Below are 12,339 nucleotides of genomic sequence, written 5' to 3' on the forward strand. Positions count from 1 at the left end.
TTCCGCCAACAGATGGCGCTGTAGCCGCATAATCCAGTGATCCTTGCTTTTGCAACGAGAATCTTCATACAAGCAGATGTGCTTACTCTCCGCATCAGGGATACAAGCAAGGATTCATCCCAGATAGGATCTGGCTCTTTTCTAGCAGTGATGCAAGCGCCAAGGGGTGCTATATCACCTATAAAGAGTTTTGCATAAGCTGCATCAGCTGCAATTTCTCCCTCAGCTGAAAAAAGCTGTGGATGTTGGACTTCGCAGAGTCGTGAGGTAAGCAATGATTTTTTTTTTGCAAATATATTGTTTGAGCATTATAAATTCTTCTCCCAAGGATAAAACCTTAAATTTGAAAGAGAATTCAGCTGGCATCAGCGATTTTGTAAATTTTTTCTTTTCTTTACGAGATAAGTCGAAACCTTTGATCAAAAAAGAAATATGCATTGAAGTTATCCTCAAAAGAAGTGTATAATTTTTTTTTTTGAATTTAAATATTTTACTCAAACATATGAAAATGAAAATAATAGCGAAATTTTAAAATAAATAATGAGCATGTCAAGAGCACTTTACGTTCTATCTACTCATTTTTCAATGAGTCTGTAAACATTTATTTTGTTATTGAAATTTTTTCTTACCCTCACTCAAAGGAATTTTTATTTAAAAAAATATCTGAGTTAAATAGCTAAGAACATGAATAAGAGATTAAAGAAAAAAAAATGTCAAACTATTAAACATGAAGTTCTTTAATGAAGCAATTACGAAATAGCAAAATATTTTCTTTGATATTTGGTTAAAACAAGAACAAATTGTTGGTAATAAAACTGTAGGTAAGTTTTCGGTGAACCAGTCAAATACTGTTACAAGAAATCTAATTAATATTTTATGATATTGAATCTTTTGGAATACGATTATTTATTAGCAAATGTTTTGCGTATTAAAAATTACTTACGTGGCATTTTGCTCTCGAATGTTTTTAACTTATCACTTTTCACCATGTACAGCTGAAAACTTTTAACATGCATGGTTTCCTCATACATAGTTCATGTAAAATATGTCAGCCAAAAGACTGCTTCTGAACATTCTGTAACAAATGATTTCACTGTATAAAAAAAAAAAAAATCAGAAACGTTCCTGAAAAATAATGGGCAAATAATGTGGCCAAGTTCTGACAGTAACATATCCGGCAAAAACTGGAATTTTTTCCTCTAAAAACCAGTACCATTCCTGATAATTACTTGGAATTTTTCTGAAGAATTCAGAAACTTTCCCAATATAAAACCGGTCACGTTTTCAAAGTAGACCAAGAGCCTCTCAAGAAAACTTATATGCGTTTTTAGTTATACGTAGACTGATGCCGTTTTGTTTTATCGAAAAAACTAAGAATTTCACGAAACACGGCCAAAGCTAGTGCAGTTACAGTATTCTAAGACTACATTTTGCTCTCATTTGTGGCTCAGTCAATCGAGGCGGGTAGCGATTTAGTTAAAGGCGCAATCCTTTAACCAAAATGCTAAGTATATTTTAACACTGGTAGATAAAAATAGTTTTCACATTTGTGAGCAGTACAAAAGTATTCAGCAGAAGCAGACAAATATCAAAACAATGAAATGGAAACCGAAACAATGAAACAGAATAAAGGAAAAAAAAAAACACTAACAGAGAATATAAAATGCACGTGATTCAAGGTACTGGTTCGTCTTCAGGCGAAAGACCAGACCCTATTTTACACAGTTCGTTCTACGTTGCAACTGTGAAGGTCCCAAAACCTTACAATCTTTTCCGAGAGCCCTAAAAAAATTAAAAAAAAAAAAAAGAAAAGCAAAATAACTAGCCTGTATTGAAACTAGTAAATGGAAATGAAAGGATCCAGTTACTCTTTCAAGATCGTATTCCTCAAACGAATATACTCTCGGTCAAACAGTCAAACCGTCGGTCGAAGACTTCTTCAACTGAAGGCTTCAATCTGCGGTTCAGGTATGTGACTGAGAGTTGAATATTCTAGTGTATACTGGAGCAGGGATGCTTCAATTGACGGTTCGGAGCTCTGATTGAGTGTTGAATATTCTAGTGAATACGGGCATTACAATGCTTTAATCGACAGTTCGGGTGTCTGACCGAGGGCCTAATATTCTGGTGAATACGTTCTAAAAACGTTTCAATCAACCGTTTGGGTGACTGACCAAATGACTTGACCGAAGGTCAAGTCATTTGGTGAATACGACCGCAAAGAGAGTATAGGATCAGACACATTGAACAAATATCTATCTCTCAATTCATCCAAAAGGAAGGAAAGAAACAATGTTGAAACAATGAAATTCTGTTTTTGTTCACTCCAAATGACATTATGAGTGACATAAGCAAATATTAGTAAAATAAAACGCTCAAATATTTTTCTTACAGACGGGAGGAGAAAGGTTACAAAAGTAAAGAGGAAAACAAAAAATCCTCTTGCTTTCTTTTCTGACCCTTGCCCTCTCGTCTTTTGTCCTTCTCTTCACTAATTTCGTTTTTGTCCTTTTTTTTTCTTTTTTGTAACTGAGATGCCTTAAAATCTCCCATTTCGCGAAAAACTACATCTTACACTCAATTCTAATTCTATTTATCATTAGCTTGTTATTTTTCTATTACATTCCATTTTGCTTCAATGTATTGTTCAGTGAAATATATCGGGTGGAAGAACTTATTTACTTCATCATTTAGTACGCTGATTAACAAATATAAGATTCTTATTTACAACTGCATTATCAAGTTGCATCTATAATAGCTTGTTATTTTATTTGAAACATTAATTCTTAATATTATTCCCAAACTAATTTGTATTTCACAACCATACAAGATGCTCGTGATAAAAATATTATGTCTCGAACTTGATCCCGTTATTATCTGTTATGAACATGGAGGAAGATAAACCATATCACCAGATAAAGAAAAGGGTTTGCTTTAGAGAAAGAAGCCTTCACGCAAAAGTCATTATAATTACTGCTAATACTACTGCTTTATGGCAACCAATGTTTTAACAATAAAGTCACCACTTAATAAGAAAGTATAAAAGTGTGTCTTTCTGATTTAAATGAAAATTAGTGTTTGCACCTGAAACTTTTTTCAAAGAAACAAATATGGTGAAGCGAAGATACGCTGCTACGTCTATTCCCAAATTTTAGACCTGCCTTAAAATACCGTTTTCAGCTCAAATTTCAGCTAACTAGATTCCCGCACCAATAGGGTAGAACTTTTCCTTAACATTTCTGCGAGTGATTAGTCCTATTCCTGAACCACAAATAACACCTCTGTAATCAATGTCTGCAATTCCTAGCGAGAACAAGCTTCTTTTTTACAAAAACATTTAATGAAATTTTACGTGTAGCTGATATAGAACAGCTACACTCCGTGATCAATGCCAAAATTATAGACCCGTGGTAAAGTACATTTTCAACTCAAATTTCAGCTTACAAGATTAGCTAGACAAGCTAAAAAGAAGAAATTTTTAATAATATTTCCGCGAGTGATTGATCCTATTCCTAAATCACAAATAACACCTCCGCAATCATTGTCTGCAATCTCTAGCGAAAATAAGCTTTAATTTAGATAAAACCCTGAGCCCATAAGAGAATTTATGAGATTCCCCCCTTATGATACTAACATGAATTCCCTTTTCCCCATAGTTCCCTTTTGCCACGAACAAATCCTTCAGCCCTCTAAATCATCGGCTTCAAAGTCGGGGATAGCTTGTTGCGTTTAGAAAGACTTCTGAGCTCTCTTGGGACCTAATTATTTGCCACGTGTGGGCACGTAGTTTTCTTCCGTGTCTATATGTAGGTATTTTACGTCCTTTTTTCTTTATTATTCTACTAAATCATCAAGCATGAGGTGAAATAGAAGTTTTTATGCATCCCTTTTTTGTCATGTTTAAATCATTGAATGTATTGCTCACGCCTGCGACAATATTGGCATGTCTCAAAACAAAAGCACAAAAAAAAAAAAAAAAAAAGACATAAGTTTACAAAATACTACTTTTAACTGATTTTTTTCTTAAATACTAAAATACGTTAAAAAACTCACATGTTACACTGTAAAAACGATTCAGAAACGTTCCTGGAAAATAATGGGCAGCTGATGTGCCTAATTTCTGCCAGTAACAGAACTTGCAAGAACCAGGAACGTTTTCTGCTAAAATTTGGTAACCTTCCTAAAATTATCCCGGAAGCTTCCTGAAAAATTCAGAAATCTTCCCGTTAGAAGTCAGTCGTATCTCTGAAACTTCAGATTCAACTGAGGAATGTATAATATAATAGCTCGGCATCTTCCTGATTTACCAAAGTAGTTCCAAGAGAATTATTGGAAACATGGCCAAAGCTAGAGCCCCTTGAAAAAGACAGGCTGACTTATCCGACATATTGGTTCCAAGACAGAATGGATCCAACCTCGTTTCTAGTATTTATAAATACGTCATAATATTCGCTGGTTGCTAAGTCGTAAAATAATTGATGATAAGTTGAGTAAAATGTCACTTTAGGTAAATTTTGAAAGATAACTTCGTTTACAAATTCAGCTAAAATGTATCGGGAAATGTTTACGGTAATAAACCTCATTTTCATACCTTATTTGTTTTTAATTTGTATTAATTAAATTGTATTCATCCACAGAATGAAATAATCAAACATCAATCGGGCAACACACCTAAAGTTTGGACACCAGTTTTCTGCAACGAGGCTTTTGTACAAATGTTTATTTTTTTCGCCCGATAATTTTGGAACCAAAATGTCGGATAAGTCAGCTCCCCTTATATAGGAGCCTTAGCCAAAGCTAAGCCAGAATTGCTAGTAAATGACGAGAACTTTACCCGCCTGCAATTCTTGCAAAGCAAAATAGTCCACACTTTTTCGCTCCCTTTGGAAGCTTTATTAGCATGGACGGGCCGTAATTGAACTGAACTGAAGCCGATGCACTTTATAAATACGTTCAGTTAATCTTTAAACTGGGAGCTAAAAATATTTATGACAACATTGAAAAGTCTGCATTCGCGCTTCTTGTAGCAATTCAGGAAACTTTTTGACACGGATACTTGATTTTTCCAGGAAGTGGGTAAAACCCATTAAAATCCCGAAACGTAACTCGGAAATACTCAGTAACGTTTCGGAATTTTTTTACAGTGTACTTTTGGAGGGCAAACTAAACGAACACGGACTATTATCGGACTTATATCTGCTCAAGAAATTACGTGCCCCTATGGAATATACCGTTCGTACGCCATTACGTTTGAGATATGTCAAACAAACCTTGTACCTATACTGTGGCAAGAAAGATCAATAAATTCAGGTTTTAAAATAATAAGCATTACGTTTTTTTTTTTTTAAATTTTAGGTGTGCCACTATTGGTACCGGTACCAGGTAGATTTTTTTATTAATTGTATTGCTTAACATAATTCAGCATTGTCTGATTTACGTTAAATTTTTTAAAATGTTCAAAGTTTGTTTTTGATTGAAATAAAATTCCGACCTTTCGCACGTAGCCTTCTTCCATAACTTACATGAAATTATCTCAAATCTAATCTCATGTTTCTGTATCAGCTTTAATTTTACAAAAGATTAGACATATATTTTAAAGAATATTTTCTATGTATCGTATTTAAGGCCTTGAATATGCATTTTTCATCAGTTATTTTACAAAACTAATTATTATCCATCCAATTTGTGTAAATCATTTAAAATTCGTAGGCATTTAATATTTATTTTAAAAAAAAGTATTCTCACCCTTTGGCGCATAGATTTCCTCCGGATCAGCAAGTAGGTTTTTAAGTTTTTTTTTTTTGTAAATTATGCTACTAAATTAACTTCACTCTCACCGAAACGATTAAGTACAATTTAAAAGAAAATGTTTCAATCATAATTAAGAAATTTTATGTGTCTGATTTATTGGTTGTATTGGTTCATGAAACTTAGCACTGTAAGGACTTCTTTTTGAAACTATTGAAAACTCGGTTTTTATTAAAATTAAACTCCAACATTTGGAAATACGGAAAGCAAGAGAAAAAGAAAAGTAGCGAAATGAAGAGAGATTATCAAGTATCACGAATATATTGGTAAAAAAAACGGAAACAGGGATTTTTTTTGGATTATCTCCCCCCCCCCTCAAAAAAAACCGTTGCCACCAACCATAATTGTATATCATTTAAATAAAAGTAATTAAATAACCTAAGAAAAATATATAAAAGTATTGCGCTGAAAACCACTCTTATCTACCAAAGCACTAGTCTTGTTATGGATAATGTTACAGGTTGAGTCCGAACTCTTGTAAATGTCGACATTTACTAATTATATAGGTGAAAGACCGCAGATTTCCAGTGTATCACCAGTGAAAGTTAATATTTTCCAATTTCGGTTTTTCAAGGTAGCAATTTATCGCAATAAACCCGCATACAATCCTTCCTCAATTGTGGAAGAAAAAATATTCAAGGTGCGTTGATTCATTTTTCATTTTTTTAAAATAAAATATCTTTTTAAATGAATTCATTGTGTTAAATAAATAAAATTTTTTATATGGTGATGTTCTATAAAATACTATTTATTAAAAATGCGTAGTATCATACGTTTTATTGTAGATATTTCTAATTGTCAAACATTGCTTTACAATTCGTCCATACTTACCCAGGAAAAAATGTCAGCGTAAAACCTTTAAAAAAAAACCTCGTAAAACTAGCAGTTATTTCGGACTGATTTCCCTACGTAAAACCTGATCAAAACCTGCAGGCTCTGTTCAGGTTTTTTAGTCCGAAATAACTGCTAATAACCTGCGGCTTTGATTTACCTGCAGGCTCTGTTCAGGTTTTTTAGTCCGAAATAACTGCTAATAACCTGTGCCTTCGATTTTCCTGCAGGCTCTGTTCAGGTTTTTTTGTCCGAATTAACTGTTAATAGCCTGCACCTTTGATTTACCCGCAGGCTTTGTACAGGCTTTTTAATCCATTATAACCGGCGTTGAAAAGCTTTCGATTTACGTTCAAACTCTGTACAGGTTCTATGTCTAGAAAAAGTCAAACACATGTAGTTGTTGTTGTCTTGTGCCAGCTGAGTTGGCAACTTTTGGGGTAGGTTGCTTCACTTTTCCAACTGTACTGTAATTTGAAGTAAAGTCTGATTTCCGCTGTACACACACATGCCATGAGGACACGTTTAACGGGTGACCTATTATTCACAGAACATTCAAAGGCAGGGGCGGACTGGATCCCCCAAGAGGGTGTGAACCTTGATTCCCAAAGGGCGCAAAAATTAAAAATAAAGGTGCACAGGTTCGGGAAGCTGGAAATCGAAAAAAAAAACCAAAGGCGCACCAGTTTGAGGGCGCAGGATGAAAACCGAGGGAGCAAAAGGATAAAAAAATAAGGAGCACAGGTGTGAAAAAGCAGAAAAAAAAGCTGAAGCCAAAAAAAAAACCTGTTCGAGGCATAAAAAAAAATCTGTGAAGGCCACAGGTTTGAGAGCGCAAGAAAATCTGAAGTTCCAGTTTCGAGGGAGCACAGGCAGGTGGAAGCACCGGCCCGTGGTCCGATGGGCCAGTCCGCCCCTGCACAAGGATAAGAGAGAGAAAGTACATCTATGCCCAAACCAGGATTCGAATATAGGATCTCCCCATTCAAAGTCAGACTTCTCACACCGCTAGACAAAGGGGTCAGCGCTGGTATTCACGGCTTCTTTATTACAGAGCCCCTCGTTTGAAACACCTATAGGTAGATCACATGCAAAACTGCATCAAGATTTGTAAACACAAGGAGTGAAGAGCGGCTGAACTAATGGGTTGCGACAACATTCATGTATGATTAGTGCTCGGTAGTCTACAGAATGATTTGAAACAGTCTTGATGCATCCACCCACATTTATACTCAGAATAAAGTATGCTAACTTGGAACTGGAACTCCTAATGCATGTTCCTTTAAAGCTGGATGCAGCTTAGAAAACAGCTCATAATAGCTTCTTTACTGAATGACTGCAAAGCAACTTTTCTTTCATTGTTGTACAATGTCTGCTCTGTATTGTTCATCAGACAGAGAAAGAAATATCATTTTTCTTAGAAAAAATGGTATCCTGTCCCTATGATACAATTGTTCAAGTTTGCAAAAATATATCTATTTTAAAAGAATAAGAAAATAAAAACAAAATTTTAAAAATATCCACAAAATATTGGAGTTGCTGCAAAAACTACGAAACGAAAAATGTCAAAATGTCCAAACTAAATAAATATATTTCAAAATGCAAAAAACTAGTTAACTGGCAAATTCTAATACATAAGCAGGTTAAAATCATTGAATAAATTTATTGGTATATATAGGATATGGTGAAAGAAAGTTTAAAATTTGAATTGAAAATAAAATCGCATAAATAATTTTAACTAATTTTCTAGTTTGATCGAATGCCACACATCTGTGATTCTGAAAATATTTAATTATTTAAGCTTCGGCAATTATAACATGTTATACAGTCGAACCTTGTTAAAACGAACTTGCTTAGCATGAATGAAATGCCATTCCTTGTCAGACAAAGCTACAAATTAGTCTTAAACCATTTCTTTAACATGAAGAGGATTTAGACGAAATCCCGCATAAGACAAAGAAAGTTTCAAGGTCTTGAAGAAAAAGGGAAAAGAAAAAAGAAAATCTCCATACTTTAACATAAAATTACTTTCGAAAGTCGGAAGATCTGCATTTGAATGCAAGTGACATGGCTGGCAGCGAGAAAATTCCTTTCCTTGTGTAGGAAAATCTGGAAAACCACGTTGTTCAAGAAAGTACTAAATTTAGCTGTAGACTATGTTACAGTAAAAAAGCTGGGATGAACAGTGAAATCTTCGACAAATGGCTGACAAACCTAGATTTAAAATTTCATTGTGAAAAAAAAAAGTCTTAATTCTGGACACTTGTTCTGCCCAAGTAGAGGTTTAAGGTCTAAAAGCGATCAAGTGTTTTTTTTACCCATCAACACAGCAGTGAAATTTCAGTCTTGAGATCAAGGAAAAATCAGATGTTTGAAAATGCACTATCACAGAGAACTGGTTCGAATAGCCATTGCCTCTGTTTCGAATTACTTGTTTCTTATTTAGAAATTATAAACATAAATGCTTGGCTGTACATTTTTGTACAAAGTACTTGGTTCTTATATTTTCTGAGACACCAGAACAAAAAAAAATGTGTGCATACACAAAATCCAGTAAACGTGGAAAACAGATAACACGAAATTCAGTTAACACAAAATATTTTGGCACCCCTGTCGAGAACTTAAATGATTATTATTCGAATAATAGATCTGTGCATATGGAGAGCATGCTTGCATCTATATTATTTAGCTACGACCTCCAAGGCAGAATAAACCCAAAGCAGTCAGGGCTTTACTAACTTGAGGTCCCTGCCTAACAACTATGACATGACTCACAGCAGTAAATAAGATTTATACAATTTAAGAAATAATAGCAATTAAATTTGAAGATGCATTGAGTACCAAATTTTGCTGAAAACCGAATATTTGGTCAAAATTCTAACTGAATTTCTGGCTGAATACCAAATAACTGTGGTGAAATTTTTTAACCATATTATTTGTATCTTTATTTTAAGTCAATTTAAAGCAGTTCATGTATTTGTGTCTCAGGTGTAAAGTAAATTCATTTCAATTTAAAATCCTTAAATGTATCTAGCAGGGCTCAAAAATTATATTGCCCAACATACCTGGGGCTTGTAAAAATTCTGATTGGACAATTAACCCTTATATGCCCGGCTTGGCATATAATTATTATATATTTTTTAATTGATTATTGGTAATTTTACTTGCAACTTATTATGTACTATTTATTTTAACTTCCATTTCTGTTTAATATTGAAATAATTCTTGTTTCAGATATAATGCTGTTAAATTTTTTGTCTGATTAATGCTATATGACAAATTTAAATATTTTTGTTACTTTCAATAAAAAACCGAACATTTAAAATTTTTTATTTGGGCATCTATTTTTCAGACAAACATGAGCGGCAGGGCATGTAAAATATTCAAGATATCAATTAGAATTCTTAATTATAATTAAATTGAAATATTAATTTGATTTCTTATTTCACCAGAAAAAAAAACAATTAAAAAAACATTAGATATTTTTTATTTGTTTTCTAAGTATTTGGTAAGACAACTATCTTTTATTCGGAAAATCAGCTTAATATAGGAACAGGCCAGAAAAATTTTAGATGCACATATGAGTTACTTGAAGGTTAAAGAGATCACCGTTTTTAATGGTCTCGGTTATATGGCGTTTTTTTATATTCTCTCACTAAGAGCGATATAACGAGGGGCTACTGTATTATTATTAATCATCGTTAACTTATTAAATAGTCAAATCTTGATAACTTGAATATTCCTTTATCTCGAAATTTTCATCGTTTCCCAAACTCTTGAGACTGTTGTGGAAACTTCCCCATAGCTCAAACTACCAATAACTCGTACATTTTAGCTGATCTTTTGGGACTTCAAGTTATTATGAGTTGACTGAATATTATTTTTTTATCATAAGCATAATTTTTTAAAAAATAGCTGTTTATTGACTTTACATATTTATGAACACTTAGCATTAGAAGTTTTTTTTTTCTGTTACAATAATCAAATGTTTTGTTATAGTAAGGTTGATGTTGTATGTCTCATAAGATGTAAGAAAACTAAGTTGCATATTTCCATCAAGATTGCATTATTTGTAATGATCAGTTTTTACTGAAGTTAAGAAGGAAAGAAAAATTATCTTCTCAAAAAATGTGTGAGAGGCAAAATATTCTATTTTTCTGTAATGATTTGATATGACACCTCATTACCCTTCAAGTGCTACCTATTTTATTTTAAATTAGTGGTACCCACATGGCTTTGCCCTTAGTAGAAAATTAAAAGGTCTTTTGGCTCGCCTGTATATTTACAAAAAATGTATGGTGAATCTCTCCCCAATTGGCTGGCCCATGTTCCTCGTTATAACTTGGTAGTTTACTCATCTATCTTATGATAATTTTGCTCGGGAAAATGTTCTTAAAATTGGAATAGAAAAAGAACAAAATCAAATTCTTGAAAAATCGCCTTGAGGTGCACACTCCCATGCTACAAACTAACTTTGTTCCAAATTTTATGAAAATCGGCCGAACGGTCTAGGTGCTATGCACGTCACAGAGATCCAGACAGAGCGACTTTCAGATGTATTATTACTAAAGATGTCATGTCATTTCAACTTAGGTTGGATCAAGCAATCATAAAATGTTGATGTGGTCTATGACTTGAACTTCTTTTATTAAAGTTATTAGCAATAATTAATTAGTTATTATTGAAGCATATATATTTAATGCAATTAATGTTATATATTAAATTAAATATAATTAAATTAAAACGTACTGAAAAATTAGCCCAATTTTCTCAGCATCAACTTAGCAGTTTTTAGTTTTCCAAGTTTTAATCAGTTTTTGACATCAAAGTGGTTGAGAGTATTGAAAATAATATAATTTATACTTTCTGAAATAAAACCAAATGAAACATAAAAAACTACTTCACTTACCTTTTAATCAATTTGAAACATTGAAAACAATATTTTTATTATTGTTGCACGAGAGGCGGGGAAAAAAAGATTTCAAGACAATGCATGATTTTTCATGAAAATTTTCTATCACAATCCACAGGGTTGGCAAGTTTTTGACAGGTGATGGTTTTATCTGGTTTTGTGTGCGTGACCGTGGGTTTTACTGTTGTGTCAAAAACCTCTTTTTGACATAATTGTCAAAAACTTTAATTCATGTCCAAAACATATCTGAAATTATAGACCCACAAAATTACCTTAACAAGTGGTCCTTCATTCTAGAAATTTTGATTTCAGACTTTGAAGAAAATTTCTGAACTGTTTTATATTTTTAGATGATGTGCTATATATATAATAGTTTTTACTTCAACAAGCTGCTTCTTTCAAAAAAAAAAAAAGAGAGAGAGACTTTTTTCCGCCTGACTTCAATTTTGCTTTTAAAGCTTGTTTTGTCTTATTTAGAGACGTACCGAGTACTCGGTACTCGGCCAAATTTTGATCAGGCACTCGGCGAATACCAAGTAGTTGTAAAAATTTATTTAGACATGGAAGTCTATACTACTATTGCAATGATTTCAAAACTCGTCACGTGTGTGTCGATGGTTCTTCTTAAAACATAATTGGAACTCGGTACTCGGCCGAGTACTCGGTCAAACTGCTACTCGGTACGTCTCTAGTCTTATTTGTGTCATTCAAAAAAAAAGAAAATTTTAAGTTGCTCAAAAAAAATCTTAATTTGTCGAATGATGTTCTGAATTTTATCGAATGATAAA

The 12,339-nt window shown here is 33.1% G+C and overlaps 1 protein-coding gene across 1 annotated transcript in view; it reads left to right on the forward strand.

Annotated features, from left to right (window-relative positions):
- The first annotated feature begins 240 nt into the window (after nucleotides 1-240).
- LOC129231132 (uncharacterized) overlaps nucleotides 241-12,339 on the forward strand; it is a 124,820-nt gene continuing 112,721 nt past the window's right edge. Inside the window, exon 1 of the mRNA XM_054865379.1 lies at nucleotides 241-267. The gene's annotated coding sequence lies outside the window, so the exon portion shown is untranslated. The remainder of the gene's footprint in view (nucleotides 268-12,339) is intronic.

Source organism: Uloborus diversus, chromosome 10 (genome assembly GCF_026930045.1).
Source record: "Uloborus diversus isolate 005 chromosome 10, Udiv.v.3.1, whole genome shotgun sequence".
Classification (NCBI taxonomy): domain Eukaryota; kingdom Metazoa; phylum Arthropoda; class Arachnida; order Araneae; family Uloboridae; genus Uloborus; species Uloborus diversus.